We start from the raw sequence: 7,384 nt of genomic DNA on the forward strand, positions 1-7,384 counted from the left end.
CTGGGCGGGCTGATGCTGCCTAACCCAGGACATAGCCGATCCCAGGGATGATTGAATCACAGTCACAACAGGGGACCATAAAACCCTCACAGAGAGAAGAGGAGGCAGATTCCAGGTGCCCTGGACACTAGGACACGTGACCGCTCTGCTCTCTCCCAGCCTACCAGGTAAGGAGGAGATTGACACAGAGTGGGCAGAAGTGGGTGCCGCTGGGATTCCTGTCACCTGATCTTTCCCCTCCCTCCTCCGCTCTCCTCTCCAGGTCCTGACTTTGCTTCCTTGAACCCCCCATCTGCAGATGCAAGCCCTGCTTGGGAGGGGCTGCACCTCGCTGCAACCCTCCAAAGCTGTCTCCTTTGGATCTTTTTGCGGTCTGGGCTTTCTGTTCTCTCAACAGTCGTCAGGAAGCCCTTACCCCAAAAAGTATCTACGGGCGGCATGGTCTACTGGGGGACCCCCGAGGTCTCCGGGCGAGTCACGCCAAACCCAGGAATACCAGGTGAATTCACGGCCTCCTTGCCATACTTGCCATACCTTTGTGTCTCTGGGGACCGTGGGTTGAGTCCTAAGGCAGTGGTTCTCCATCTTCCTAATGCTGTGATCTCTTACTTTAGCTCCTCATGTTGTGATGACCCCAACCATAAAATTATTGTTATTACTGCTTCATAACTGTAATTTTGCCACTATTATGAATTCTAATGTAAGTATCTGAGATGTAAGATATCTGATATGCGACCCCTAAGGAGCTGTGACCCACAGGCTGAGAAACACGGCTTTCTGTAACCCAGTCACTCCTCCTACCTTTAATTGTTGCCTGGTAGACAATGTTTAGTGGGAGCGACTTCAGTCTAGGCTAGAGAAGGCCACTTAGGTGGATGTTGCTGGCCACCATGGGCACTCCTGGCAGAACTGTCACTCAATATGTCCGGCCCCTCCTCTCCCCCCCCACCCCAGGCCCCACCCCCTCCCCTTGCATTAAGTAGACATGAGATTCAAGCTAGGCCTGGCTGTTGAATGCCCGGGCAGAGAAACCTGTCATTGGGAACAAACGCCACAGTTGATCGGATTGATCCCAGCAGCCGTGTGAGATGATGAGCAGAAGCCCAGGATGAGGTGCCTGGCGTCTGTCTGTCCTTAGCCTGAGTAGCTGCTACCTACTTCCTCCCGTGAGTCACTACAAATCCTTCATATAAAATCCTTGGCTGCCCAAGTTCACAGAGGATACTGTTACTTACCACTGATTCAGAGCCCTCTAGAGGGGGGAGGGGGGTTTGAATACTCTGGAGAAACGGGGTTGACTTGAGGGAAATCTGCCATCATCCTTAGAGGAGGCCACTTGGGTGCACTGAGGAGGGTCCATAGGCAAGGGCTGAGTTCAAATCCAGCGGGACTGTCTAAAGGTGAGTGCCGTGTTGGGATAAAGACCGGAGGACCAACGTAACATAGAAAGATTTAAAATCACCGGGTCCTCAGTTTCCAAAGGTGGTAAGGAGGGGGGGGATGGCAATTGTAGGTGACTCCAGCCAGTTCGACGGAGTTGGGGATGCCGCTGCATCTGTGGTGAGGTCACAGAAGGTCAACGGTGACCACACGGGTATCCATTTCATGCCCCTCATTCCCCATCCCATCGAGGTTGAGAGGCCCCAAGTACTTCTGTGCTTCCTGGCTTGGAGGAGGCTAGGCTCCCTGCCTTTCCTTATCTGCATCTTTCTACTCTCTACGCCTAGGCGTGAGGTAGAGGAAAGCCCAAGGCGAAGAGTATGGTGTTAATCTTGTTGACAACAAAGCCACAGATCTCGAGAAAGGCCCCAGAAGGTTCCGTTCCTGTGCAGGAGGCGAGTCTAAGGCGCCAGGTGAGCTGGTGCATGGACCTCACTGGGTTCAAGGGTGCCAAGGGACCCTGAGAGGGGCTGGGAGTGCGCTGTGGCACTTCAGGAAAGGGAGCTGAGTTGGCACTCGGAGACAGTGCGGAGACAGACATCAGCGGAGAAGGCACGACGTCGACAGACCACCTTTCAGGACTGGCTCGCCTTGTGCTCACAGGCCCTGATACTCCCTGACTTCCCAATTCGGACCCCAAGCAAAGCAGGTTTGCATGGCCACCAGCCCCAGCGCGGGGGTGGGAACGACGTACGTGGCTCAAGGGCGGCATCGTGTGGTCATCCCGGGGTAGTTCACTCTACAGCCTCCATTATGAGTGAGTCTAGAGGACCGCAGTTCGTGTCGTCGTGCACCCTCTCCACGCAACCCCCCTCCCCAGGGAGATTAGGAAAACAAAACAAGTCCCATCCCAAGGGGCCCAGGGTCTGGAGCGGGGTGGGAGCAAGGGGGAAAAGTTCCTAAGGTGAGGCGTCCTTCAGTGAGGTTCTTTACAGCTTTCTCCTCACCTAGGATAGTTCACCTCTCTTAACGGGTTCTGGGTCCACAACTATTTGCCACTTGCTCTTCAGTTGAGTATCTCAAGTCACAGTTCTGTTCCTTCCGGGAGCTGTTCCCATTAGAAGGCATTTTTCAGAGAAGATTTCAGCTTCCAGTACGCGAGAGGAACCTGGCCTTCTGAGTCCCTCAGATCGGGAGTCAGAGCCCAGTCTTCCAGGACTAGCTGTGTGCTCTTGGGAAAGCCGCTAGCCCTCTCGGCGCTTCAGTTTCCTCATCCACAAAGCAAGGTAAGGACACTTCCCTTATAGGACCGTCCGGGCCTAATGCACGTCAGCTCTGAGGTGGGATCTGCTTGACGACCTGTGTCTGGAGGTTTGCTGCTCAGGACACAGGGACCACCCTCTGGGGAGCAGGGGCAGAAGAGACCTGAAGAAGGCAGGGGGCGCTGTTCCGCTGCAGCTTCTGAAGTCAGAGGAAGCAGGGAGCGATAGTTGTCTAGCTGAGGGCGGCGGGCTCTCCCCACCTGCGTGCGGGTCATCACGCCTGGGGAGAAGTCAGAAATGAGCAGAGTGGCACAGACGGAAGGGGCCAAGCGAAATCAAGGAGGAAAGGGAAAATGGAGAGGTTCAATGTGCTCCTTGGGCACCTGGGCAGGGTGCCCCCTCTCCCAGGAAGCTGAAGGCTGGGGTCTGATCCGTATGGGTATATGAGCCCTGCAGGCTATGTAGATAAAGAGGCCTCGTGCTAATCACCTTCTCTAGACCTCACCGTCTGTATAATCAGAAGAGTGTGTAGGGCATCTCAGCTACCACCTGCTCCCTCCCAAGCTCACCGCACCCACCCCCAACAGGCAAGCAGAACTAGGGGCCCTATGCTAACATGCGAATTGGACCTGTTACAGCATGGGATGGGTTTGTGGGCATTGAAGGCAGGCACCTGAGATCTGGAGTCTGGGAGAAAGAGGCTGAAGAAATTAGTAGCCGTGAAGAGACCTAAGGGCCTCCTGGAAGTGCAGGTGGAGCAGAGACATCAAAGGCGGCTGGAGTTATCACTTCCCATGAGCGCAGCAACATGTGACCCTGTACACCAACGCAGCACCTGCGGCTCCGTTCAGCTGCCCCACTGTGAGCCTGCCCTCCCCTCTTCAGTCTGCAAAACTCCTCCATTGCGCCCAAAGGTGGTCTGGTCCACCAGGACCTGGAGGAGAGACAGAGAAAACCCATCAGACAGCGTCTCTGCTCTGGACTCCTGCTTCCCTCTCTGTCCTGTTCTCTCTCCTCCTTCTCGCTGCTCCTCCTCCTTTCTCATTTCTTCCCTCTTTCTTTCCCAGAGTCTAAGCCTTGTACAGCTAGGAATCATCTCAGATCGGATTCTGTCCTGATTCCAAGAGTTCCTGGGGTTAGCACACAGCCATCTTGAAGGCTGTGTGTGCTATTCAGAGGTGTGAATGGTCGGGGCATTCAGGATGGGAACAGAGCTTGTAGTCCGGGACATGGCTCCCTTGCTGAAAGATCAAGAAGTTCCTCTTTTAGCTCCTTTATGTCAACGTTGTGGGATCATTGACAGAATCCAGGGCTCAGTCTTTGGGGACAGAGATTCTCAAAGTAGGGACCTTCAGCTCAGCATCATACTGGGCACTGGCAGGTGCTTCAGTCTGGCGCCTAGTTTTTTGCTTGTTTGTTTGTTTGTTTTGTAATGTCTTCAGAGAGCGTGTTCTTCAACAGTTTCCAGCACCTGATGCCTTCATTCAGAACTTAAGGCTGAACCCAGAAACATCACAAGAAGCCTCTGTTCACACCAGTCCAGGCTTCAGCTTCCGCGGAATCATGAGAAAGGAGCCCAAGCATTGACACTTGGAAACGGGAGTTGCTGAATGCCTGAGGAGAGAGAACGAGAAAGAAGAAAGCTAGAGAGCTAGGTAGGACTTCCCTCTAGGCAGAGAAGCACCTGGGGGGCTTGGAACTCAGGGCCTCGTGGCTGTTGACATGGTTCTCATGTTTACCCTGCATCTGAATGAAGGAAATGGGGTCAATTCTATGAGCCAAGAGATCAGAAGGATATAGGATAATTGGCTGGGGTGGGTAGAAACCCCCTTGGGCGTCCATTTCTACAGCAGAGAAAAACACATAATGAGCACTCATTGGAAACCCAGGGAAGGCATGCCTAAGAAGGTTCTCTCTTGTTGAAGTATTTCAACCTTATGGCAAAATACAAAGAGAATAGAGCAATGGCTTCGTACCTACCCCCGAGAAATGGCAGATGCTGTTACATTCTGCTGCATTTGAATCAGATTCTAAAAAGAAAAAGAAAACACCGCGGAAGTCCTTGTGCCTCCCTTCCCTCTCCGAATCCAGCCACTGTTCTGCAATCAGCGGGCATTTGTCTGACACACATGCTCTCCCAACATTACTCATAAATTACACCTAGCAACACTTTCAGTGCTTTTTATTTCACGTAAGTGATGTCACCGTGACCCTATCGCTTGAGAACTTGCTGTGTTTTTTTAAAATCCAGTATTGTGTTTCCAGGCACACTCCTTTTAACGTCTGACTAACTGGACAGTACAAGACAACCACAGTTCGTGCCCTCACCTCCCGATGACATTTCCGTTTGCTGCGGTCTGGACACAGCTTGTTCCTTCTGAAACTCGTGTTGAAATGTGATTGCCATTGTGCCGGTCATTCGGCAGGGGCCACCATCTTCATGAATGGTTTAATCCATTCATGGATTAATAGATTAGTCCAAGAAGGACTTCCTTATAAAAGTGAGTTCTCGCTTGGAGGAGTAATTCCAGCTCCAGGCTCAGGCAGGAGAACCCTAAGTTTGAAACCAGCCTTAACAACTGTCCTAGTCTGTTGTTGTGAAGAGACTCCATGGCCAAAGCAACTTATAAATAAGAGCAAACATTTAACCGAGGGCTTGCGTCCAGTTTCAGAGGTTTAATTCGCCATCATCATAGCTGGGAGCATGGGAGCATGCTCGAAGGAGGCGTGGCGCTGGAGAAGTGGTTGAGAGCTATGTCCTGATCCACAGGCAGAAAAACAGATTGAGACGGAGTCTGGAATAGTCTTCGAAACCCCAAGCTTCACCCCTTCCCCCTTCCTCCCTCCACTCCCCCCCCCCCCCATGATATACTTCCTCCAAGGTCACACCTCTTAATCCTTCTAATCCTATCAAAGAGTTCCACTCCCTGGTCACTAAGGATTCATATGAGTCTATGGAGGTTATTCTTATTCAAACCACCATAGCAATTTAACAAGATCTACCTCAAAATAAAAACAAGGGCTAGAGATATAGGTCAATGGTCCTGGCTTTAATCCCCAGGAACACTAAACCAAAGCCAGAAACAAAAATAAAAATAAAGATAAGTATGAAAGGGGGGCTAGTGGTAGGGAGATGCCTTGGCAGGTAAAAATGCTGGTTTGGGTCCTTGGAACTTACATCTTTTAAGAGAACCAGTTCCCTCAAGTGTCCTCTGACCATCACATGCATGCAGTGGCATGTATGGCCGCACTGCATGTGTGCATGCACACAGACATGTTAAATAAACACTAAGCTGAAACCAAGGCAAGCACAGTAACAAGCAAGGCAGTGAGTTCGCTAATTAGTTTGCTCTTTCTTACCCGGAGGTATGCTCTGTCATACTTCGATGCAGGAGGAAGCCCCTGCTCTGGACAATCCAGAGAATAACCTACAAGGGCCATGCTTTAAATATACAGAAAGTTAAAAAAAGAAAGATAGCCAGTCTCCATAGAGACTTCACAGAGATGGAGACGGCAGCTGAACATCTTCAAGTCAGCTGCTTTCACCATCTAGTGTAGGCTGGAGTAGCCTGGCTGACGAGCAGAGGAAGGCAGCAGTACCAGCTTGGGGCTTCCAACATCCGGCAAAAACTGACTGGAGAAGTTGAGGCGGCCAGCTGTAGCTCCGGACTGAGCTTCCTTTCCACGGATGGGTCTCTTGGCCTTGCAAACCCTTTACCTCCCAGCCGTTCCCAAGGACGCGGTGCTTTCCATGTTCCTGGCCTGCTGGTTATTTCCGGCTCTCTTTGTCACAGGACCAGGGGGCCAGGCTGGCCCCAGTTAAGGAGTTTGGAGGAGACCAGGGAAGGCCTCCTTGCTTCCAGAGTCTACTCTCAGGAAACTCAACAGAATGTGACAATTTACCAATATAATGTGTATTTCAGACCCTTGCCAGGGGACAAGCAGATGTCAGAAACATGCTTTTGTATACCCCAGCCTCCCAGAATTGTAAACTAAATAAACCTGTATTCTTTATAAATGAGTCCTAGTTTTTTTTTTTTTTTTTTGTAACAGAAAATGAACTCAATTTTTTTTTTAATTTGTCACTATCGCAACAAATTCTTCTGGGAACATCTTCAACCATGCGTCCCTGGTGCTGCTGGGTTGCAGGGACGCGGCTGCTTCAATCACAGACATGCTGGTTAATTCGCTCAGTCGCCTGTGCACACCACTAACAGAACGTGCCACTGTGAGAGCTAATTGCGGTTACCAGCTTGACTGGCATTTAGAGTCATCAAGAAGACACAACTCTGGCCGTGTATGCAAGAGTCACAGGGTCACTGAGACTTTTTAACAAGGTCCCCGAATGACCAGAGAAGTCTGGCTGAGGAGGGAAGAACCATCCTGAATGTGGGTTAGACCACCCCCTAGGCATGGTTCCTGGACCGAGTACAAAAATGGGGAGACTGTAGGAACACCAGAATTCAATGCTGTTTTCTGGCTGTGGACAGAATATGACCTGTGCCCACTGCCGTGTTCTCGTGTTGCTGTGACTGACTGACTGACAGTGTGACTTTTAGGTGTTGGTTTGAGGGAAGAATTGGAAGAGTTTTGACTGACGAGCTAGAAAAAGCTCTAGAATGCACAGCAGAGCTTCAAGGGCCATTCTGGGGGGAGAGAGGAAGACCAGGAACATTGCTGGAACCGTAGCTCCTAGTCAGGGTCTCTACTGCAGTAATGGAGCACCGTGGCCAAAGAAGTTG

At 51.2% G+C, this 7,384-nt stretch overlaps 1 long non-coding RNA gene across 2 annotated transcripts; it reads left to right on the forward strand.

The window, feature by feature from the left end:
- The first annotated feature begins 271 nt into the window (after positions 1 to 271).
- On the forward strand, positions 272 to 6,663 carry LOC146889692 (uncharacterized). 2 transcript variants are annotated; one of them, XR_015000006.2, is made up of 3 exons: positions 300 to 2,666; positions 4,104 to 4,297; positions 4,908 to 6,663. It is a non-coding gene; the product is annotated as an uncharacterized LOC146889692 (long non-coding RNA). The 2 variants fall into 2 exon arrangements; XR_015000005.2 differs by having other exon boundaries at positions 272 to 4,297.
- The last annotated feature ends 721 nt before the right edge of the window (positions 6,664 to 7,384 follow it).

This window comes from Myodes glareolus, chromosome 25 (genome assembly GCF_982192425.1).
Source record: "Myodes glareolus chromosome 25, mMyoGla1.1, whole genome shotgun sequence".
NCBI classification, from domain to species: Eukaryota; Metazoa; Chordata; class Mammalia; order Rodentia; family Cricetidae; genus Myodes; species Myodes glareolus.